The sequence below is a fragment of the Vulpes lagopus genome, chromosome 16, assembly GCF_018345385.1.
Source record: "Vulpes lagopus strain Blue_001 chromosome 16, ASM1834538v1, whole genome shotgun sequence".
NCBI classification, from domain to species: domain Eukaryota; kingdom Metazoa; phylum Chordata; class Mammalia; order Carnivora; family Canidae; genus Vulpes; species Vulpes lagopus.
In genome coordinates this window covers 11,619,611-11,645,126 of record NC_054839.1, presented here as the reverse complement: position 1 = coordinate 11,645,126, position 25,516 = coordinate 11,619,611, and the positions used below count along the sequence as shown (strand labels likewise).

General features: G+C 43.5%; 1 protein-coding gene across 1 annotated transcript in view; it reads left to right on the top strand.

Moving 5' to 3' along the window:
* The window catches only part of CLYBL (citramalyl-CoA lyase), a 285,596-nt gene extending 262,172 nt beyond the window's left edge, over positions 1-23,424 (top strand). Inside the window, exons 9-10 of the transcript XR_005984055.1 lie at positions 18,662-18,794; positions 23,199-23,424. The gene's annotated coding sequence lies outside the window, so the exon portion shown is untranslated. The remainder of the gene's footprint in view (positions 1-18,661; positions 18,795-23,198) is intronic.
* Positions 23,425-25,516: the final 2,092 nt, after the last annotated feature.

Here is a 25,516-nt window from a genome sequence, read left to right as displayed (position 1 = left end):
AATTATTTGATATGCAGCCTGAAATTTATGTTACTTATAAGTAACAATGTTCAAGGATATAAAATTTTATTTCTGTCCTGTTCTTAACTGTATTCCTTTTGGGGCCAGAGCAGGGCGAGGGGGAGCATTACTAGACAGGTAGCAATAAGTGATTATTTACAAAAACAGATATTTTCAAATTATGATAAACATTCCATTTTACATAACTAAAGGTGTGAGGCGCCCCCCCCCATCATTTTTTACAACTATGTTTTGTAAAAGCCTTTAAAAAAATCAGTTAGCCTTTGTGTCGTCTAAGGAACTTTAAATTGCAGAATATATTTATGAGAATATTTAAGGTAAATATTTCCAAAGTAAGGAGCAAATGAATGGGCCATAAATTTGCATGCACTGCCTCTGAAAACGAGCACATTTTAAAATGGTTTGTTCAAACGGAGCCATTGGCCTTTTTCCTTCCTTCTCAGAGAGCATATGTGTTAGATTAGTACTCAGAAAAGAGCATGATTTCATAGCCTCCAGTGCTGCATTTATAAAAATTGTGATGATTTTAGGACTGCACCTCCATTTTTTGAATTTTCAAAACTTGCCCCTTTTTACTCTTTTATTTTCTTTCAACAAAGCAAAGACCGAAGAACGCTTTAAGAAATTTTATACATTCCCACAGAGTCCCAGTTTGTTGACCTTCAGGCCACGGAGTAAAACCTTCCTTTTAAGTCAACCATTCCCCATTGGGAAGCGCTCCAGCTTTTTCTTTTTATGAGGAATTTTAACTGCTGGACTTAATTTAATTATTGTATTTTGTACATACTCCCAGAAGCCCCAGGGCATGAGCTTTACTTTTTTTTCAAAACTTTCAAATGAATCTTTAGAAATGCACATTTCTGATGGTAATATTACTTCTTTCACTTGTATTTCTAATCTAAATACCAAACTTGGATCTGTTTCCTGACTTATTCACAGAGAGTTTCAACCTCGCATCTCTGCCACAGATACACTTGTGAGTCCACAAGTAAGGATGTGGTTATTTGAGCCTTCAGTGTGGATGCCTGGGCTTTATAATAACAAAATAAAAATCATCTCCAGCTGAACTACATTTTAAAAAGTTGATGGTTCTGGGAACGAGTCTTCAATAAGAACAGTTCCTAGGTGGACATTGCTTTGAAATCAGTAGCATGCTGGCCCCATGGCTGCAGTGTGCCATCATCTGTCCTTTTCGTGTCTATGAGATCCCCTCACGCACATCAACTGCTCCTCCCGATCCCAGCAGACGCTCATGTGCAAACACACCCTCACGCATAGGGAGTTGTCATCCCAAGCTAACAGCAAAGATTCAATATCTTCATTTCTCCCATACCTTTATCCACAAACATTTTATTGGGTCCCTTTTCTATTATTATTATTGGAGTTCAATTTGCCAACATATAGCATATCACCCAGTGCTCATCCCGTCAAGTGCCCCCCTCAGTGCCCGTCACCCAGTCACCCCATCCCCCTGCCCACTTCCCCTTCCCCTACCCCTTGTTCACTTCACTGGGTCCTTTTGATTTCCAAATCAAACACTTTGACCACATCTTGACTATCAAAGGGGAAAAATAATTTGGGGAGGGGGGTAATTCCCTTAAAACTCAGTTAGGAATGTTGAAATGCAGGGCAAACATAAATTTTCAAAATTCATAAGATCTGACCAAAATACCTTAATGGGGTTGGAGTTGGGTTAGTTATGAAATAAATTTCATTTTAGGATTTCTGAGACCTCTGAATTTGGAAAGATGTTTTTAAGCAGAATGCTCTATGAAATGAACCTGATTTTCTGATTGACTTTGATTTAAATTTTAAATTAGAAAAATCACAGCATTTAGGTGCCATAGAAGGACTCTAGAGATCACCTAGGCCAATGGTTCTTGACTCTACACATTAGAATTACCTGGTGGGCATTTAATAAATACCAATGTCTGGGCCCCACTGAGACTCATTAAATCAGGCGCTGGTCTGACCTGTCATTTTTCAGATACAAACAAAAACAACCAAGCAAAACTCTGAAAGATTAAATATGCCTTTTACATTAGGGATCTGAGTCTAATTATGCTATAACATACTTTGGGAACTCCCAGCCAGGCTAACCTTTAGAAGCAAACTTACTTACAAGTAAGTAATAAGTAAATTTCCATAATTCAGTTTAGGGTCACATTAATTATAAAATAGTTGATTGATTCTTCCCATGTGATGGTACTTTCTAATGTTTACACATTCACATCCCTGACTGATTCACAGAAAAGGTTAGTATAATCATAGTCTTAAAATGTCTCACACTTAATTTTTAAAATATGGTACATTTATATGGATGGTTACCCTCCTATACATTGTACTTAAAAGTTTGAACTCTTCAGTGGCAGCGTCATACTTCATGACTAATATTCTGTAGGGGTTTTTTTACATGCATTTAAAATGTTCAAGCAGAAAGCAATATTTGTCCCAGTATTATCTGAAGATCTCAAAACGCCTGAATTTTATATTGTACAGTTTTTATAGAAATGGAGTCAGGGATGTCAAACAACAACTCATCTTGAGTGAGTGAGTCCCCACATTCCCCCCGAAGGCAGGAGTGAGCTCAGCCATCGGCTCTGAAGGCTCTGAAGGCCCCGAGAGAACAAGAGAGGCCATGCTGAGCAAAAGAGCTCCTTATAGTAAGAAGCCTCAGCCTGGGACTCAGCAGACTTTTGAGCCATCTTTGTAAACAGTCGCCCTTACTGGCCTCCCCCCAAGAACATCATCTCCCTCACCTTTTACACTCCCCCAAATCTGCCTCCTTCTCCTCTTTTCCCATCAGAGACAGCAAGCTCACAGGTCACAAAGGCAAGGGGAGAGCCCAGTCTTTTTTGACTTGAGGTCCTGGTTCTCTCAGGCAAAGACCTCCCAGGAGAGATCCAGGAGACTTTGATCTCAGTTATTTGCTTTGGGCTAAAAGACCTCTGGTTGGCCACTACTCTAGGATCCTAATAAGGCCAGGACCTGGGATCACAGATGCAAACTTTTTTTTTTTTTTTTTTTAACCAAAGGGGACACTGAGGTGCAGTGATTCAAGCGATAGAGTTGCTAGGAGAGAGTAGGTTAACATGTGGCCGACTGAGATAGAACAGTTTATTGATTCGCTCCTCCAGAGGGGATTTATTGAGCTCCTATTATGTGCCTATGCTAAGTGATGGCACTGCGTTCATGACGGCTAAGAGGGCAATCCTAGAGATGGCCCTATGTCCTCTATGGTCCAGGAGTTTTGTCAGGAGTGAAAGCAGGATGGGCTGTTGAGACCTTTCTTATTCTGGTTTTCCCCATCCCCATTCCGTTCTAATTACTCTTTATTATCCCTTATAACAAATATGCAGATGCACTAAGAACCTAGCTCAAGGTCTGAAAGCAAAAAAAAAAAAAAAAAAAAAAAAAGGAAGAAACCTACAAGTATCTTACAGGTAAATTCTCATGTAGCCATAAAAATGAATGTTTATAAAAAGATTAAAATTTTTTCAGGGCAAGGAGAACTGCTGAAGGCAGTATGTTTTTGCCTATCAAATTAATCATTTTATGAGTAGTAACCTCTGAGGCCGACACTCACATGGCTGGTGGCAGTGTGACCAGGTCCAGTCCTCCTGGAAAGTTTTGGGCAGTGTATACCCATTGGACTTGTCATCATCTTCTTGTACCTTTTAAACCTGGATCTGAGGATTTATCCTAAGGAAATTTTGTGATCCTAAATGTAGAAAAAGCCTCATTCACGAAGACTACTTGATTTACAATTATATCATTTAAATTACTGAGCTGTGGTTAAGTAAACCATGGAACATTTCTTGGATGGAATATTAGCAGCCCTGAAAGCTGGTGTTTCTGAAGAAAATAAGAAAATGCTCTTAATATAAAGCTAAGGTCAAAAACAAATACCAAGCTTCATATGCAGAGTCTGGAGATAGACTGCCGGGCTCTTCCGCTTATTATCTACTGCTGGTACTCACTTCTCTGTGCCTCAGTTTTATTATCTGTGAAAAGGGGTAATACTAGTAGCTATCTCATAGGTTGATAGGAAACTTACATGAGGGAGGACATATAAAAAACTGGGGCACCTGGGTAGCTCAGTGGTTGAGCATCTGCCTTTAGCTCAGGTTGTGATCCCGGGGTCCTGGGATCGAGTCCCACATCCGGCTCCCTCTGAGGAGCCTGCTTCTCCCTCTGCCTGTGTGTCTGCCTCTTTCTGTGTGTCTCTCATGGATAAATAAATAAAATGTTTTAAAAATAAAATCTTAAAATATATCAAAATTTTAAAAACCAAGTTGGGGCTAATTACAAATACAAATCTACTGAAACACTGCTTTTGATCATTATATGATCATACTGAGAAGACCCTGAAAAGAGAGGCCCTAGCAGGTTGTCTTCACATGATTGGAGACATGCTGCTGCCAGGACTCTGGGCAGGGACTCCTTCTGACTTGGCCACCATGGTCACTTCTCATCACAGGGAGGACAGGCTCAGCTGTGCTGGGCGGTGGAAGGCCACCCAAGATTTGCAAGAAAGTACACAAGTCCCAGTCCCCACTCTGGCACTGACTCCCAGTGAGGTCTTGGGATGACACTCTTCCTTCTCTATAAGGAAGGATCTCTGATGCAATTAGCAGCCTCCGAGAAAGAGAAAAGCAGTTTGAGGGAATTTTTGAGATACTGCCTCAGAGGTAGAAGAAGTGATTCTGAAAACTGTAATACTCCACTCCAGCTCTCCTTCCAGAGCAGAGAGCCCATCTGCTCTGTTTACACACCTGGACCTGGTGTGAAGGGCGGTTTAGAGGAGGTGGCTTCCTGACCATTTGTGGAATCATTCCTGCTTCCAAGCAGCACGCTACAGGCAGGCCTTCAAAGAAATACCAGAAGCCAAGTGTACTATCTGTCATCACTTACTAATGCTTGAAGCTTTTCATATAACAAAAGGGGAAGAAACAGCCCTACCTCGCATTGTGGGAGCCTGATAATTCTTCCATGAGCTCTACACCAAAAGGGCTTTCTCTTAACTGTAAGTATTAGATCCGATTAACATAGGCAACCAGTGCTTCTGGTAAGTAAAATCGGAAGAAAATAACTGTTCTCAACTTTATTTCATCTCACGCTATAATAAGGAAGGAATTGATAAGTTGCAATGACAAGTAACTGCGTGTTTTTTTTTTTTTTTTCATTTTGGGGGGTTTTTGGTGGCCTTTTTTAGACAAATATGTCCCATTAAAAAAAATGTCAACATCATTTTTCTACACATACTCTTGTGAGGTAGGAATTAAACCACAGAGACAGAAGGGTTATCTGTTTGTTCATTCCTGGCATCCAGCATGGTGCTTGCTGGCCCTTAATAAATTTCTGTTGAAACTAAAAGCCTACAGAATGGGAGAAGATATTTGCAAATGACATATCAGATAAAGGGCCAGTATCCAAGATCTTTTTTTTTTAAGATTTTATGTATTTATTCATTAGAAACAGAGAGAGAGAGAGAGAGAGAGAGAGAGGCACAGACACAGGCAGAGGGACAAGCAGGCTCCATGCAGGGAGCCCAACATGGGACTTGATCCCGGGTATCCAGGATCACACGCTGGGCTAACAGCGGCGCTAAACTGCTGAGCCACCCAGGCTGCCCAGTATCCAAGATCTATAAAGAACTTACTAAACTCAACAGCAAAGAAACAAACAACCCAATCATGAAATGAGCAGAAGACATGAGCAGAAATTTCACCAAAGACATACACATGGCCAACAAGCACATGAGAAAATTCTCCACATCACTGGCCATCAGGGAAATACAAATCAAAACCACAATGAGATACCACCTCACACCAGTGAGAATGGTGAAAATTAACAAGGCAGGAAATAACAAATGTTGGAGAGGATGTGGAGAAAGGGGAACCCTCTTGCACTGTTGGTCGGAATGTGAACTGGTACAGCCACTCTGGAAAACTGTGTGGAGGTTCCTCAAAGAGTTCAAAATAGAGCTACCCTACAACCTAGCAATTGCACTGCTTTACCCCAGAGATACAGATGTGGTGAAAGACCACATTTACCCCAGAGATAATTTGCCCCAGAGATACAGATGTGGTGAAAGACCGAGACACCTGCACCCCAGTGTTTATAGCAGCAATGTCCACAATAGCCAAATTGTGGAAGGAGCCTCGGTGTCCATCAAAAGATGAATGGATAAAGAAGATGTGGTCTGTATATACAATAGAATAAGCTTTGCACAGTGGCAGTATCGTAGCCAATGAGGTTTATCCAAAGCGCAATTATTGCTACAATAGAATATTACTCAGTCATCAGAAAGGACGAATACCCCCATTTGCTTTGACGTGGATGGAACTGGAGGGTATTATGCTGAGTGAAGTAAGTCAATCGGAGAAGGACAATCATACGGTTTCACTCATACAGGGAATATAAAAAATAGTGAAAGGGATTATAGGGGAAAGGAGAGAAAATTAGTGGGAAAAATCAGAGAGGGTGACAAACCATGAGAGACTCCTAACTCTGGGAAACAAACAAGAGATAGTGGAAGGGGAGGTGGGCAGACAGATGGAGTGACTGGGTGACGGGCACTGAGGGGGGCACTTGACAGAATGAGCACTGGGTGTTACACTATATGTTGGCAAATCGAACTCCAATAAAAAAGATACACATATAAAAAATAAATTTTTGTTGAATGAATGAAGTAATAGATTAGTGAACCAAATGAAAGATGTTCTCCTCTCTATTGTATTAGATGCCAGGGATATAAAAATGTGTGTAACTCAGGGTCCCACTCTTAGCAGCTCACTCTGGTGGCAGAGCCAGACCTACAAATGGAGAATGATTCAAATGCAGTGATAGATTCCTAAAATCATACCACTGATCATCAGTATTCATGGAGCTCCCAAAGCTCCTCCTATTTCAGGTATACACAGCAAAACATAACCCCTTCCTTCACAGTCTGGTCCAGAAAGCAAGCATGAAGCATAAAAAGCCCAAAACCACATGGAAAGCAAAATGGAAATATGTACACTACAGAGAGGCAGCATGCCATGATTTCATCATACAGACGACTCTGACATCAGACTGCTTGAGTTCACAAAGCTGTGTGGCCTTCGACAAGATGCTTAACCTTTCTGGGCTTTAATCATTCCACTTGTAAAATGGGGATAATACTGAGACTTACCTTACAAGGTTGTTATGAGAAATACTTGGGTTAATATCTGTAAAATACTCAAGATAGTGCCAAGCTCATACTAAGTACTATGATAAATATATGTGAAAAAAATATTTCCTGTATTCTTTGAATTTTAAACTCTAAGAACTCTTTGGGTTTTTCTTTGTGCATGCCAGATATTCTCCCCAGATAAAACATACAACCAAATGCAACTCCAAAGCTGTGGGCTAAGCTTAAGAAGGGAAGGAGAAGTGAGATTCCTATCCGCTTGTGGAAAATAAGCATTTGGCAGAATGGAAAAAATTCTCCAAGCCAAGATACCTAAACCAGGACTGCAAACTCGTTCTAAACAACACTACTCCCTTCTCCCTAGTCCAGGACAGAGACTGCTAATCAACCTCAGTATCCTTTCCAACGGAGTCTAGATTCAGGGTCCAAATTATTGTCCAAAAAGGACCCCAGGTATTGACTACTAACCAAGGCCTACTGGATCTCTGGCCTAACCCCTATCTTATGGTTGGCCTCAGGGTTGTTCTTCCCACTGGGTCCACAGTTGCATGGTGAACCGCCTGCTCCCATGACTGAAGCCCAGCTCCCAAAATGCCCTGCCAGACCCCACTCCTGAAAAAACACTAATGGAGTGGGTCCCATTCTGCCCTCCCTTGTGGGTCCATGGCTGATGGCTAATTCTGTGACCTCAGCTAAGCAAGTTACTTAACTTCTTTGAGCCTCAGAATCTGATTCTTCCTAGGAAAATAGGATCTCTCCCTCTCTCAACTGTTGCAAAGATTAAATAGGATAATGCATATAAATAGATCTGGCTGGAATACTGGAGTAGGCTCCCAGTAAATGGTAGGTCCCATTATTGCTAAGCCCTGCTCTGTATTCCCTCCAGCCAGGCCCAGTGCCTTTGTGACTTCATCCCCAGGGTCCCGGCATAACTTAAAACAGGGCTGGGATGCCCCTGTTTAAGCCACTGCTACCGGCTCCCCCCAACACAGGATTAATAGTCCATCACGAACTCAAGGTCATACAGGCTCCACCACAGTGGCTGGCGGGGAGGGGCAGAGGTGGGGCGGCAGCTTGGGGATGGGGAGTGGGAGTGAGGGGATCACCAAGGTGCATGCAAGGACTCACTGACCCTACTAAGGATCAACAGAGAGGGCACTTGGCTCCAGTAAGCGGAGAGGGTGTCTCTTCTTCAGGCAGGGACCAGGGGCAAGACCAGGCCGATGGTGACCCACCTGTCTGCCTCCTCCTGCTCCTCTGAATGCAGCGCTGACTCACCTAAGACTTTCCATTTCTGGAGGCACTCCCCTTACTTCCTCCCGTTGGATCTTGGTATGGATGACTCAGTTATGAGTTCCTGTCCCTTCCGCAGATGGGAGCATTGTGCCCTGAGAAGCTTAGCCGCAGTCTTCTCCCGCTGCCTCTGCCTCTACGCTCTGCTTTCCTGCTCTGACTCTGCCTCCTCTCTCTGACTGTCTTTGCCTGCTCTTACCAATATGTGTGTAATATCCCCCCACCCTCACAGAGAGGAGCAGTTCCCACTGGCCTTCCAGAGAAAGCAGTCTGGCACCCTTTAGCCCCAACCCATGTTCAAGAGCAGCAAATTAGTCAAGGCCTGGCATCTCTGGGTCATCTGCGGGATAGCCAAGTGACCCTTCTCTCCTCCCTACATCCACCACTTCCTGGGCCTGGCCTGCGATTTGACACCTCCAAACCCAGAGCCCTTCATGTAAAGGCCCTGTCAACATTTCCATCACAGACTTCTCTCCTGAGAGTTGACAAGTTAACTTGGAAAATGAAATGAGCCCAAGCGGAAAGTTGCCTTACAAGGGCAGAGAGAGTACAGTGCAGTGATGCTCTCAAAGAGAGTCGGTGTTGAAAGGGCGGCCAATTTAATGTCTGCATTAAAAACGGATTTGTGTGGAACACAGTGCTTCTTTTAATTGCTCCAAATAAATATCCCGGGTAATTTTAAGAAAGACTGCTGCAGTAGCTTCCCAAGCAGCACGAGCCATATATTACCAGGAAGTGCTTTGGGGTATTGTTTGCTGAAAAAGGCGTTACATAAATTGAAACTCCTTTTGCTCAGAGCCGAGTCCTGAAAGTTCATGCAGTGAGAAACATTTCTCACCATGCACAAACTGTGAATTGTATATAAAATTAAATTTTCTGATTAAAATCTGCATTGTTGGACCTCCTGCTGACTGCCACCATTTTGCTGAAATAAGATACTATTTGTGGTAATGGCAGCACAGGAAACCTGTTATCATTGATTGTAAACTGGCCTCACTCCTACGGCTTAAAAAATCTGGAGAGCTTTATTGTGCAAACATTGCATTTTCCTTACAAATATTACAGAGCAAAGCTTTACCATGGATTCATCAGCTGGGGTGCACACAGATTACAATCCAACCCATCGGCCCTAAATCTCCTGCACACCCAACAGAGGGCTGCAGGTAGGGTTGGGCAAGGTGCAAGATGTCAGCACAAGGATACAAGCATATATAACCATCTGCTATCTAATTTTTAAAATGTTTGGCTTCACAAGGGCGTTATTATGAGAGACAAGGAAGATAAAAGAAAAAGATGAGGCCCAGGAAGAATTAAAATTCAACAACCCCACCTGTGTGGGCCCCAGAGACTGCCAGCATGGCCCCAGCCCCTTGCCCAGGACTGCCAACTTCTGAGCCCAGGTCTGAGAATCAGCTTTATGACAATCAGCTAGAACACTGCCCGGAAGTGCTGAGAGAGGGGTCCACGCTAATAGCTTCGCTTGACAAATGCAGAATCTGAAACCAAAACAATGACTTTTTTTTTCCTAAGAAGATCTGTGTTCAGAATTAGAACCCCAAGGGCTGGCTTTTCATCTTTCATTTTCCCCAGCTTTGAGTTTACAAGTGTACACTCTCCAAAAGTCAACATCAGCCAGCCACACATAAATATTTTTTATTGCCTCTTAACCATTAGAATAGATTGTCCCTCTCTTTCATTTCGTAAATCACTTTGTTGCTTGGGTGATACAAAATTGCTTTGACATACAAAGAAAGATGGGGCGCGGGGATGGGGGAGGGGTACAGGGTGGAGAAAGGTTTCACAAAATGATTGATCCATAGTGGTATATCTCATGTTTTGACAAATAAAATGAACCAACTTCTTAAGTCTGAATTTAATAAATCTCACCAAATCTTTTTTGAGAAAAGATCACTAAGGTTACGGGCAAAGCCAGGGCTAAAGTAGAATAAGCTAAGCTATGTGCTCTGAGGGAGCAAATGCAAGGTAAGTGGCTTGAGGTGGATGCGTACTGGAGACCTGAAGTTCAAAAGCATAGACTTCCTGGAAGGCACCTGTGTAAAATGGGTAGGATCACACATCACATCACATCACATCACATCACATCACATCACATCACATCGGGCTCAAGTGTCCTTTTGCACTTTCCTTGCCCAAAAAGCCAATGCTAGGTATTCTTATTCATTAACTAAGCCGTCTCACCTGTAGGAAAAATATGTGGAGGGTAAGAAACAGGAAGTGCCCAGCGGGGTACCTGACCCAATCCCCTGTGTATTACCTTGCCTGTAGAATAGAATTTGAGGAAACTACTAGTAATTATGCAGACTTTTGTTTCAATTGCATAACCACTAAACAAATTAAAGTAACTTACAAATCCATAAGTTAGCTAATTTTGAAAATTATTCCACTGTTTTTTTTTTTCTCCCTCTGGACTTCTCTTGTAATTCTCAGTCTTTCATGGTTTCCACAACTCTAAATAGCTCTAACCTGAGTTTCTTAAATGAACATAGTGGGGGGTGGGGAGGAGTTATCTGTTTTCCCTTTTTCTCTTATTACTTACCATCCACACACATGCCTTCTATTTGAAAACCAATAATAAAATCAGTTGCAATATTACACCCATCCATTCGATAATATGTCCTGAACTTACCAGGTGCTAGGAGCTAAACTATTAATCCTCCTTCACTCAAGAGTTGTGCCAGCCTGAGGAATACATCAGAAGTCCCAACTTTACTGTCTTTTGAACTAAGATTTGAAGAAACCAAGAGAATCTACAACAGGAACTTGCATCTGACGGCACCTCCTTCTCCCAACTTCACTTTTCTCTTTTGCCTTAACTCCTACCTCTTTCCAGTTAACTACAGATCCTGGCCCTCTCCTTGTTCCCCATAGGGCTCTGCTACTGGAAGGATTCCTTTCCATGGTTCTGTTATCCCCTCTAGTCTTGACCAAAGATGAAATACTTGATCTCCCCATGCTTCTGCCCAAACTTAACCCACATTTTTGCTCTAGGCTTCCATTTATTCTTAAAGACAAAAGTTTCTGTAAAAAAAAAAAAAAATTAACAATATTCCACTGACTTTTTCACAGCTTGCAGCAAGAATACATAATGCCAGTCCCTCTCTAGGACACCAAAAGTCAATGACAGGATAGACACATTCAAAAATGAGTCAAGATTTAATAGGCTGGACAAGCCAATCATACCCTGCTCAAGTGCTCTGGCAACCATAGCCAAAGAGTAGGCAAAGCTTGGTAATATGTCAAGAGGGGAGGAGCTGGGGTGAGAAGGAGCTCCAGGAGCCAGTTGCTTCCCCTCCCCCAACAAGGCCCTTAAGTCCAGGCATATGCTAAAAGGCTAGACAGTGAGGCCCTGCCTGCCTAAAAGGAATGGAAATTTCTAGTACCTCTCCATCTCAAGGAAGAGGTGAGTTCTCAGGTAGGTATCTGCCATTGTGATGGTTGGTCATCACCCAGTTCTTTTCCCTATTAGTCCCCGAAAGAGAAAGGCCAAGCCCCATGCCTCCATGAACCTACTCTTCATCACAAATCACAGAGGCACCAGATTTATTAGACAAATAGCCATGGAGGTATCAACTCTCCTCAGCCAAGGGGGAGTTGAAATCCCATCATTTACCAGTAAAAAGAATCCAGTACCATGCTCATCTCCCTTTTTCCCTCTCCAAGTCTCCACCTTTCCCCTGGTATGGAGTGTCTTCTTTCTATCCTCCCTCTACTTCTCGTGCCCTTCCTGAGTTCTAGCTCTTTCTTTTGGGTTGGCTGACACCAGAGGGCAACATAATCTTACCTACTTGTCATTTCTTTCATTTCACCAGTAGAGGGAAGAGTTTGAGAGAACCTACCAGAAGCAGGAGGTAATGTGGAAATTATTTTGAAATATGGAATTAGCTAGCCCACTAGGACAGCTCTCTCAAATGCATCCCGTGCCAAGGCATTCTGTTCCCGTTGGTAAATAATCTGTTATAAAACTGTTTAAATGCATATTAACTCACCAGAGCACGACACTGGCAAAATTTCCCTCTAGGCTGTATTTTACAAAGAGACAACTTTCAAGTGATGTGAGACCTGAGAGTAAACTAACAGAAGTCATACATTATTCAAGGTAACACTGCTGCTCCATCCCTTACTCACCACTTAGTCTTTTGAGATCTAGCTTTTTTGTTTCAGAAATAATTAGTAAGGCATTTAGCTCTAAGTGATCTTGTTTTGGGTACCCATCGTCTTCCCTCTCTAGGTGCTCTGAGGGTACATATGGGCTTATTTGGGCAAGTAAGGCTGAGTTAATCAGAATGACTGATTATGAATCAAGCAGCAGAGCCCTAGGGAAGAAGTGCTCCAGAAGCCTCTGTCAATCTTAGAAGTCCAATGCAAGGGCATACTCCATCACAACCTCCCCATTCTGCCACATAAATCAGAGAACGTTCCCCTTAAAAATGTTGGGAAGGAAGGGATTCGGAAACTAAATCTGTGCCAATAAACTGACCATTTACCAATCATCCTGACCAAGTTAACATCAATACCTTTAAAAAGTAGACAACGTGGGGCTAAGCAATCTGCTCAACCATTGCAATGTGCTCAATTGTTTGAATCTAATTACTTGGCCTGGATATTTTCTGCTTGGTATCCCCAGCCTTTGAACCTTTTCCAAAGCCAGAGCTTTATAGAAAAGGTCTTTGAAAACCCTAAGAGTCTGTGATTCTGTCGTTCTTTAGATGGATTTTTGATCCAAGTGGCTGAATTTATCCTTTGCCTTTATTTCTTCATCAACACTCTTTCTTTGATTAATTATCTAAAGTGAGAGTTCTCATCCTGAGTTCCAGAAGTGGACTTGAGCAATTCTATGAATCTCTGGAAATTGTGGGCAAAATTCTATATGTGTATACATGCACAGTGTTTCTAGGGAGAGGACACATAACTTTAATCAGATTCTCAAAGGGCTCCAAGACCTCTGTCTTGTCACTGTACATTCGTGATGTTCACTAGACCAGGGTTTCCTCAATCAACATGCAAGAACAGGTTACAGATGTGTGCCTGGGTCTTTGAGTCCAGACAGGGCCAGGAATGGCTGGCCAAGAGCTGCCCAGTTGCTATAAAAATATTATTTTCTCTGTGTGCCACAGTGTTTAACAAGTTGGGAAGCATTACATAAACTCTTCGCTTTTTTTGCTTTTTTTTTTTTGAAAGTAAGCGCCACATCAATATGGGGGCTCAAACTTATGACCCTGAGATCAAGAATCTCATGTTCCACTGACAGCCAAACAGGTGCCCCTAAACTCTTTCTTCACTTTTATCGCATCCACCGTCTTTGCTTTCTGCATCTCTTTCATCATTTCCATTTCCATGGCCTTAATTTTCTAGAAAGAAGTGTGGTGTGGATCTGGCCATCTATGGTACAATCTGCCCTTGTGTACTTTGACAGGAAAGAAAATGCCATTGTACTATTCCCTTTCAGAAATGCTCCCTGGCTCCCACATCTGGGAATTTGCCTTGCTGGCCACATGGTAGTAAATGAGACCAGCTCATACCCCCCTTTCCTGGGAGATTCCTTTTGCTGATTCCTTGCATCTGCCCCTTTCCTATAGTAGCTCTGTCTTGTCCAGAAGTGTCTGGAAGAATCTCTATGCCAGATAAATGGCTCCCAGCTTCATTCCAAATATTCCTCAAAAGAGGAATTCTTTCTTTAGAAAGAATCCGTGAAAGCAGACATTAAAATTTTACATAGAAGGGGGCCAGGGTGGCTCAGCTGTTTAGTGCCGCCTTCAGCCCAGGGCCTGATCCTGGAGACCAGGGATCGAGTCCCACGTCCAGCTCCCTGCATGGAGCCTGCTTCTCCCTCTGCCTGTGTCTGTCTCTGCCTCTCTCTCTGTGTCTCTCTCATGAATAAATAAATAAAATCTTTAAAAAATAAAATAAAATCTTACATAGAATCCATGTAGAACCAAATTCAAACTCAAACATAATAAACAAGGCAGGCAAAGTCTCTTGGGTCCTGGCTAACACAAAGTACCCTGAAAACAGTTACCTTTTCAGCCCTTCCCTGCCCAAATCCCTAAGCACACAAAAGCCCCTATAGTCCTTGACCAGACAGGCCATCTGGGATCAGTCTCATCACCTAATACTCAGATCACATCATTTTCCTAGCAACAACTTCATAATTTTGGTAAACTAAGAAGTATCCCATCCACTTAGTTTATTTGTTTATTTTTCATAATCTCTGCACCCAACGTAGGGCTCAAACTCACGACCCTGAGATCAGGAGTCACATGCTCTTCTGACCAAGCCAGCCAGGTGTCCCAGTATGCCACCCACTTAGGATTAATTTATGATTCAGACTTTTGTATGAGTCAACAGAATGTTGACAATTGTCTGCTGTACTTCATCTGTCCTTTTCAAAGTCTTGAATACCTAATCTTTTTTTCTTTTTTTAATGATAGTCACAGAGAGAGAGAGACAGAGACAGAGACAGAGACACAGGTAGAGGGAGAAGCAGGCTCCATGCACCGGGAGCCCGATATGGGATTCGATCCCGGGTCTCCAGGATCACGCCCTGGGCCAAAGGCAGGCGCCAAACCGCTGCGCCACCCAGGGATCCCTTGAATACCTAATTCTTAAATATTTTTCTAGCCTATACTGTGTTGCTATTAGAGAATAAAACTATCTCTCTGCGTTTTACCAGTTAATCCAAGCTGACAGCCCAAGATTTCAACCACATTAACTGATCCTTGACATAGTCCTGACCCATAACTTCCTAGTCAATACACCATTTCAAAAATACTTAACTTCTGAGGAAAAGAAATCGTTGCTAAACCATAAGGAACTATAAGCACTTGTTTCTTAAATATATAACTGCAGTGTTACTAACTAGGAGGCTATCAGGCATAAAATAAGGAATGTAAAGTCAAGAGTGTGGGTGTTCCTCTCCTTTTGGGGTGGCACTGGGAGAGTCTGCTAAATCTGTCACTGTCACAAAGCCCCTAGGTCTCCAGATTTCACTTTGCTGTCCAAGAAAAACCACAGACCCGCAAATAAGTCTTTTCTTGAAACCTACCACCACTAACTCTGAAATAAATTAATTCTTCTTAGACCATATCCAGCTGTAGTTAGAAAGGTCCCCCATCTGGGTGCTCCTAGAAAGCATTACTGTCAGTATTACAGGGCGTTGTTGAAGAATATTTATACTAGATGAGCTACTTCCTTCTTAATGAAACTGACAACCAGACTGAATTCAGGATCACTTTCCTTGAAGGATATAATCTCTGGCAAATCCTTTATGAAAGCCATCCTATCACTTTTCTGTGTATTTTAGAAATGGATGTATTTGAAAAAATGCCTGAAAATCACTTGCACTCATTTTAAAACTGACTTTTTTAAAGCCAATATCTGGAGTTAGAAAAAACTATGTGATGGGTTCCCCAAAATAAAAATACAGAGAAAATATTACATTTTCTTTTCATTTATTTATTTTTAAAAGATTATTTATTTATTTGAGAAAGAGAAAGCAAAGGATAGAGCACAAGCAGAGAGGGACGGGCAGAAGCAGAGGGAGAAGCAGACTCCTAGCTGAGCAGTGAGCCCTATGTGGGGCTCAATCCCAGGACCCTCGGATCATGACCTGAGTTAAAGGCAGAAGGCTAACCACTGAACCACCCAGGTGCCCCTACATTTTATTTTTAGAATAAAGTAATGTAGATTCGCAAGTTGCAAAAAAAAAAAAAAAAATTAAATCTTTTTAAAAAAATATTTGCTGATTTGACAGAAAATGAAACTCTGCACTTTCATCTGCATCCATTATAACAGAGGATTTACTGGTTATCATTCATGAACCTTATGTGTGCTCCAGCCTTTGAGGAGAGAGATGAACACAGTTTTTGCAGTGTAATTATAAATAAATGAAACATTAAGCACACCCCCAAATCAGCCTCTTACTCAAATCATATACAATGTAGATCACGCCAATTTAACTTGATTGGGATGTCCAGATATCCCAAGGACCTCAAATTTGTGTGATACTGGTGATTAACAATATTCCTTATTTTGTCAACAGGAGCCAATTGAATTTCATTCATGGTGATGTTTGTTTCCGTTTTCTATTACTTTTTTTTTTCTAAAGATTTATTTATTTATTCATGATAGACACAGAGAGAGAGAGAGAGAGAGAGAGAGAGAGAGACAGGCAGAGGGAGCCCAATGCGGGACTCGATCCCGGGACTCCAGGATCGCGCCCTGGGCCAAAGGCAGGTGCCAAACCGCTGAGCCACCCAGGGATCCCTACTTTTTTTTTTTTAAGATTTATGTATTTTGGACAGAGAGTACATGTGTGGGCACGAGTAGGGAGAGGGGCAGAGGAGAGAATTATCAAGCTGACTCCCTGCTGAGTGTGGAGCCCCATAGGGGCTTGATCCCATGACCCATGAGATGACAACCCATTAGACTGCCACCTGAGCCAAAACCATGAGTCAAATGTTTAACTGACTGAGCCACTCAGGTGCCCCAATTTTCTCTTTTGATTGCTAAAGTTTGAATGGTAGTGAAACTCCTTTTTCTTTTGTATTTTTTCATTTAAGAGTTCAAAGTATGTTTTAACATCTTTTCATTTTCCTTTTGATCAATCTAATAGCTAAAGCTGCTTTCACTGTACTTCTTTTTTTAAAAATATTTTAATTTTTATAAAAAAATATTTATTTTGAGAGAGAGAGCACAGAGGGGAGAGGCAGAGGGAGATGGGGAGAGAATCTTAAGCAGACTCTACACCCAGCGAGAAGCCTGACCCAGGGTTAGATCCCACGACCCTGAGATCACGACCTGAGCAGAAATCAAGACTCAGACACTTTAACCAACTGAGCCATCCAGGCACCCCTAAAGATTTTATTTTTTTTTTAATTTTTTTATTTATTTATGATAGTCACAGAGAGAGAGAGAGAGGCAGAGACACAGGCAGAGGGAGAAGCAGGCTCCATGCACCGGGAGCCCGACGTGGGATTCGATCCCAGGTCTCCAGGATCGCGCCCTGGGCCAAAGGCAAGCGCCAAACCACTGCGCCACCCAGGGATCCCAAGATTTTATTTTTTAAGTAATCTCTACATCCAGCTTGGGGCTCGAGCTCACATCCCAGATATCAAGAGTCACATGCTCTACCAGCTGACCCAGCCAGGTGTCCCTCATATATACTTCTGTTGTCTGACCATCTCTAAGCAAATACGTGCTTTCTACTTGATACTAACCTAATACGTTTCTTGACATGAGGTTTTCAAAGCCTCAGAAGCATCAGTTTGCAAATCCCCAACAGTCTCATGGGGAAGAAGCAATAAGGAAGCATGCAACACGACAGCTATAGCCTGAGATCCAGCAATAATGCAGGTCTGCTTGGAGCCCTGGCCGAGGGCCTTTCATTTTCTGATATATCTTCTCTCTTAAAACATAAATGCACAAAAAAGAAAAATAAGTGGAAAAAATTTCATGTACAGAATAGCACAGTGCGTTCTGGACACTGGCAGCTCCCAACTCCCAATCATGTCATTCTGTACCTGGGTTCAGTGAGCTGTGTGTCACTTCCTCTTTGAAGGCTTTCCTGATCCATGCACCCCAAACTCCTCCTTCATACCCCCACTGGACCCTCTACAACCCATTACATTTGACACATCCCCATTCATTGGCTTTTACATTCATGTCCCTGGCTGCACAACTGACTCCTCAAGAGTGAGAAGCAGTATCTGCATCACCTGGATCCCCATCAACTGCCACAACCACTCTGACAGAGAATGTACTCATAAGTGTGGAGAAAACAAATACCTGGCTTTTCTGGAATCCATGATTTATTTTCTAAATCCCACTTAGCACATTTAGCCTGGAGCTACTTGGCATCTAGAAGAGGATGAATCAACCTTTTCAATTTTCTAGTAACCCAGGTGGTAAAAATACAGGTACTAATTCCCAAAAAAGTGAGAGGAAGCTAGGAAGTAGAAACATGTGCATTCAGGACCGGACAGAAAGAAGGTGAATGAGGGACAGAGCCTCTGAAGAGGTCATGGAGTAAACAGGAATCGGGCAAATGGTATGAGACCACACAAAAATTCTGACACGACTGGTGACATTTCCCCGTATTGTAGCCACTAGCACATAAACAAACTGCCACCTCTGGACTTCTTTCCATCCCAGGCTGCCTGGCTTCTGCTGCCTAACGAGGTCTCCACCTTCAGCTTTCCTCGTGGCCAAACATGCGGGCCCTGGCCCACCTTCCCAGGACTCCATGCCAGCCGCAGGCCAGCCACGGTGTGCACCATGTTAATAGGTAAGTTTCCTGCGGGGAGATGTTAGGCACCACACCCACCTGGTAAAGACTGTCTTTGGCGCCAGGTGGACATTTTGGTGCCGTGAAATCCCACTGTCAAGGTTGCCACTGTCTCCTAATACAGCCCCAGAGGGAGTGTAGATCTAGGGAACTCAAACAACTTGGTCCTACATGCTCAAATTGCTAGTTCCTTCAAAGAGGGACATTGCTATTATCATATGCTACTGAACATTCAGCATGTGCCAGGCATCGTGCTAATCAGGCCTTTTGTCTAGAGATTAAGTCTAATGATGCCTTTAAAATCAGCCCCTCCTTGGGGCATCTAGGTGGCACAGTGGGTTAAGTGCCCAGCTCAAGTCATGATCTCAGGGTCCTGGGATCAAGCCCTAGGTCAGGCTCCTGCTTAGAGGGAAGCCTGCTTCACCCACTCCCTCTGCCCCACCCCACGAACATTCTCTCTTTTTCTGAAATTAAAAACGAAGTGGTAGTGAGGTGCAGAGAAATTTGAACGCTTCACACTGCTAGTGGGAATGTAAACTGGTACAGCCACTGTGGAAAACTGTAGGCCGGTTCTTTCAAAAATTAAAGAACGCCTGGGTGGCTCAGTCAGTTAAGCATCCAACTCTTGATTTCAGCTCAGGTCATGATCTCAGGGTCATGAGATTGAGCCCTGAATCGGACTCTCTCTCTCCCTCAGCCCCTTGTCCCACCTCCCTCTCTTAAAAAAAAGAAAATAGAATCACCATATGATCCAGCAGTTCCACTTCTGGGAATGTACCTCAGCGAATTGAAAGCAGAGACTCCAATAGATACTTATACACTCATGTCCCTAGTAACATTATTCACAATCACTGAAAGGTGGAAACAACCCAAATGTCCACTGACAGATGAATGGATAAATAAAAAGTGGTGTATGCATACAATGGGATATTATTCAGCCTCAAAAAGGAAGGACATTCTGACACATGCTACAGCATGGATGAACCTTGAGGACATTATGCTCAGTGAAATAAGCCAGACACAAAAGGACAAATACTATGATTCCTCTTATATGTGGTACACTTAGAGGAGTTAAATTCATAGAACTTGGAGTGGTAGCTGCCATGGGTTGGGGGAAATGAGGTACTATTGTTTAATGTATACAGAGTTTCAGTTGGGTGTGGAGATGAATGGTGATGATGGCCACACAACAATGTGAATGTTTTTATTTTTTTTCCAATGTAAATATTCCTTTGTGGTTTTTAAAAAGATGTTATTTATTCATTTGAGAGACAGAGACAGAGGTAGGAGAGCACAAGCATGGAAGAGAGGGAGAAGCAGGCTCCCAGCTGAGCAGGGAGCCCAGTGTGGGGCTCAATCCCAGGACCCTGACATCACGACCTGAGCCAAAAGCAGATGCTCAACAAACTGAGCCATCCAGGTGCCCCTCAACGTAAGGGGGCACCTGGGTAACATTCTTAATGCCACTGATCATATTCTTAAAAATCCTTAAGATAGAAAATTGTATGGGGGAGCCTGGGTGGCTCAGTGGTTGAGCATCTGCCTTCTACTCAGGTCGTGATGTCAGGGTCCTGGGATCATGTCAGAGTCCCCGCAGAGAACCTGCTTCTCCCTCTGCCTAAGTCTCTGCCTCTTTCTCTGGGTCTCTCATGAATGAATGAATGAATGAATGAATGAATGAATCTTTTAAAAAACTAGAAAATTGTATGTCACGTGTATGTTACTACAACAAAATTTTTAAAAATATCAACCTGCTGCCTGCCATTCCTAAACCCAACCTGATGCATCTGTGCATACTGTGGAGCACTCATCCGAGACCCTAACTTGCCCTGGCCTGCCTCACCCAGACCTTGACAGCAAGCACAAGCCTCAGTTCTGCATCCCTGGTGCCCGAGCCCCCACTTGGTGCTCATTTCCCCACTCTCTACACCTCAGCTTTTACTCACTGACCTCCCAATGGCTTGGCCTTTGCCTGTCTGTGGCCTGGGCTTGTGCTCAAAAGCCAGTGCCCCAGACCCCAGGAGTAAACCTTACACTGCCACCCCCCAAGAGGGATGAACGGGCAAAGAAATATTCAAAACCCATTTCCAATCTTCATGTTTAGATAATACTAAAGTAATGCTTATTATGTACCAGGTCCCGTGCTAAGCATATTGTTATCTCTTTTTAATTCACACCCCAATCTCACAAAGGGGTCCTTCTTGTTCCCATTATCCTCATTTTGTAGTGAGGAAGCTGAGGTTAAAGGATGCTAAGTAATCTGCCCAACATCCCAAAGCCAGACAGAGAGCTACATGTTCAAGATAGGAAGCCAGCACTCTGATTGACAGTCTGTGTTCAGTTAGGAGGCCGTACCATGAAAAATCATTTTTTCTTTTTTTGAGGTTTATTTCTTTATTTAAGAGAGAGAGAGCAGGAGGAGGGGCAGATGGAGAGAGAGAGAGAATTTCAAGCAGACTCCCTGCTGAGCGCGGAGCCTGTCCTGGGGCTCGATCTCACGACCCATGAGATATGACCTGAGCCAAAATCAAAAGCCGGATGCTTAATCAATGAGCCACCCAGGTGATCCTATGAGAGGCTTCTATAAGCTTCAATCCTGGATGACACCATCTTGATTCTCTCCCTCTTTGATATTAAAGTTATTTAAGGAAAGGAGAAAATGTTTGTTACAACCTGACCAGTGCTCACAGCAAGCCAGGTGTAAGCTAAAGGTCCCAGTGTGTGTTGGGACGCCTGGGTGGCTCAGCGGTTGAGCGTCTGCCTTCGGCTCAAGGCGTGATCCCAGTCTGGGATTGATCCCACATCCGGATCCCTGCATGGAGCCTGCCTCTTCCTCTACCTATGTCTCTGCCTCTCTCTGTCTCTCATGAATAAATAAATAAAATGTTTTTTTAAAAAAGGTCCCAGTGTGTGTAAAAAACATTAAAATAAAAAAAAAATCCCCTTGTGATTGTATAACCATAGCCCAATCTAGGAAATTCTGAGACCAGAGGTTCAAAGCAAACTTTTCTGAGCTTCAGTGGCATGTTAGCTTTAAACTCCAGCGTCTAATTCATGATCTTGGGAAAGCCTGTTAGGAGAATTTCCATTAAAGAGCATCAAATACAATCAAAATCTGGTCTTTCCAAAAAAAAAAAAAAAAAAAAAAAAAAAAAAAAAAAAAAAAATCTGGTCTTTCCCAAATACATATCCGTATGACCAGGCTGCCTCTCCAGCACGCCAGCAACACTTAGGTGTTTAATTTGGAATTTGATAGCTGCCTAAATCTCGACATCTCCCGTAGGTGCCGCACACAAAGCATCCTCAATGGCCACTGGCAGAAATTCTTAGAAAAACAATCATTCTGGTTGTTGGAATCACAACTACTACTTTCACTCCCCGCCTCCCTGTCACCAAAGAAGCTGTTTTGACTTGAATCACAGGAGCCCATGCGGACTACCTGCAGTCCAAATGTGCATGTGACAATGGACACTCCTTTGCTGGCCGCCCGGTGTTATTTCAGACACTGTTGGACAGATGGGCTCTGTTCCGAGTAGGGAAGAACCACACCTCACAGAGGAAATTTTTTACAGAGCTGTCTCCTCCCCGCACGCAAAATGTCTCATCTCTTTGCCAGGGTGGGGGCCAAAAGGCAGCAGATCACTTCTGAATATCAGGGCAGTGGTTTCTCCCCCAGCATCCACTCTCTGCTCTCAAGCTCTGGACAGAATTTCAGAGATCCTGATTGTCTGCTCCCCCCACCACCTGCCCAGCTCGTTTCTGCCATGTGTGGGGCATGTGCTTGGAGCACAGCAGCTGCTAGAACGCAGTAAATCCATTCACATCCTGACATATCCCAATGACTAATACGGGCTTAGCGAGGAAACAGAAGTGTTTGACAAGCAGAAACAACTGAATTACTTGTGGAGGGGTGAGGAAATGACACCCCCAATGGGCTTGATCTCACCATTTGGTTTGGACTGGGGAGCTCACCATGGGAGGCCGCTGGATGTACTTGCAGTTATCCACCATCATTAATTTTGAACATAAGAGGAGCAGGGCCAGTGTTGGGGGAGCAGGAATAAGAGGGATAAGGAGATGGTGATCTTGAGACCATGTTGAACGTGAAAATAAATTGCTCACACCCCGAGACTGGAAATGAAGGGCAGTCTCTTTTGCAGGTTGGAGGGTTGGGTTTGCAAACAGACAGAACTGGGTTCAAATCCTGCCTCTGCCACTTCTGTGACCAACCCATGTAGCCTTGAGTCTCTGTTTCCTCATTTATAAAGCGAGAATAATAATAGGATTCCTCCCTAATGGGTCTGTTTTCAGGAATGAATGAGACGACAGTGTGTGTATAAAGCCTGGTGTACAATAAGCACCTAATTAACATGGGTATTAATCATAGTGATATATTTTTAATAGGAGATAATGAACCCGGTGTTTGTCCACACATGCAGACAAGTAACCGAGAATTCACCTCACGCTAACTAACCTAGCTCCTAAAAGAGTGTGGAATCAAAATGAAGCTCAACATTTACTGCTTCAAAGCACACTTTCTGGGACGCCTCGGTGGCTCAGCAGTTGACCGTCTGCCTTTGACTCAGTGCCATCCTGGGATCCAGGATCAAGGCCCACATCAAGCTCCTTACAGGCCAGCCTGCTTCTCCCTCTGCCTGTGCCTGTGTCTCTGCCTCTCTCTCTCTGTCTCTCTGTGTCTCTCATGAATAAATAAAATCTTAAAAAAAAAAAAGCATACTCACTTTCTCACCAATATCCCCACCACCACATGCATCAGAGCCTCTGCCATGAGGAGAATTAGAGAACCACCTGAGGCTTGAAGATGGCAGGCACCACCAGACTTTGTGTCCACGAACAGACCTCCACAGACACCCTCCTGCCTCTCATGGAACATGAAGAACGCATTCTCCCATCGTTCATAAATTACAGGGCAGAGCCATAGAGCTTAGGATGCCAGCCTACAGAATCTACTGGACTGGATATTATTAACAAGCATTACACAAATAAAGTAGTATATGCTCCATCGAGTACACACAATTTTGTTCCCCTGGAACAGTGATTACCATAACCTCCACTTACGAAGTGTACCTACTGATGACGTTCCGTTCCTTTTGGACATCTTTTTTTTTTTTTAAGATTTTATTTTTAAGTAATCTCTACACCCATTGTGGGGCTCAAACCCACAATTCTGAGATCAAGAGTAACATGCTATGCCGGCTCCACCATCAAGAGCCAGCCAGGCGCCCCCACATCTTACATCCACCAAGCAGAACCCACCAGAGCTCCTCCCCAAGCCAGTAGAACAAGGGAGAATGAATGGCTTGTTCACACCTGCTTCTAACCCACGAAGTCAGCCAGGGGTCGCAGATGTGGCCCTTTATAATGATGCTGATCAAAGGAAAACATGAATTAACCACACTAATATAAGCTGAAGAGAATAGGACAAGGAGAGATATGAAGTGGATTTTGCAGAAGGGTAGAAGTGAAAACTCTGGAAGAGTTCAGCTTGCTTCAGGGAGGACTTTCCACTGGACCTCCTACTGACCACACCAGGGCAGGGATGTGCCAAACTGTCCACTGGTGCTCCCACCCTCTCCATCCCCCGCCTTCCACCTCCTTCATCCCCCTGCCCAGCTCCAGCTGACTCTTTTTATCCTCTCCTGGCCCTTTGGCCTATGGTTGGAGTGTTAAGTGTTGCTTTGGGTCTTCCTGTGAAGTTCATCACTAAAGAGCTTCTCCCTCCCCATGCCGTGTTTTAGTTGGAGCCCATATTTTTCCAAATGACAAAAACTATGAAAACTGATGTGCTTCCTGGCCCTCTCTAATCCAGAGTATCCCAGCAAATGCTCAACACTTGCTGTCTTTACTGGGTCTTCTCTCCTTCTCATTCTTCTCCACTGACGTTCCTTATTTGCTCTGGGAGCTGTATACCCAGAGAACATTTGAGTCCTGTACTGACCCAGAGTAACAAGAATATACTGAGCCTAATGTCTTCGTATTTCCTTAAAGCCTTCCTCCTTCCCTGAGTTCTAACCCTGTTGACTATTTATAGACACCAATCAACACCAGGCTGTTTGAAGATGCAGGATAGAAGAAATTCTGAGGGCTGCCCCTTCCTTCCTTATACCTCCCTCAGAGCTATCTCCAAGAACTTAAGGCAAGGAGATTCACTGAAACACATTTCACTGGTTTATTATTAATTGTCCCTTGGTGGGCCCAGGAAAGTACCAAGCAGAGGCAGGGATGCATGACTTGTGGTCACTGAAAAACTTTCAAGTATCTGCCCAGGTCCCAAATTTATGCCACAAACAGGGAGCCAAAATGAGGAAACAGAAGTCACAGAGATTGGATGGGAAGTAGGGAGGGGAAAGGAGGGGGCAGGAGCTGACCAGTACAGGGAACAAAACAGGGAAGCTTGCTGGAGGGGGCGGGGCTTCCTTGGAAATGAAACCAATGTCTAACACCAGGGTATGGGATCCAGAAAACGCTCACAGGTCAACATGAGCAAGAGCCCACCAGCAGAAAGACAAACACTGCTTCTAGCCCCAGAAACAGAAGCCTGGACAGCCAAGGAAAGCAGATCATTATGGACAAGGGCGCGGCAACCCACCAGCTCAGAAACATATTAGCAAGAAAGGGACCCTGGGGCAGCCAGAACACTGTTACTGCCTGCAAAGCATGTCCGAAGCTCCCACCTGTGGAAGAAAAGCAGACACACACCT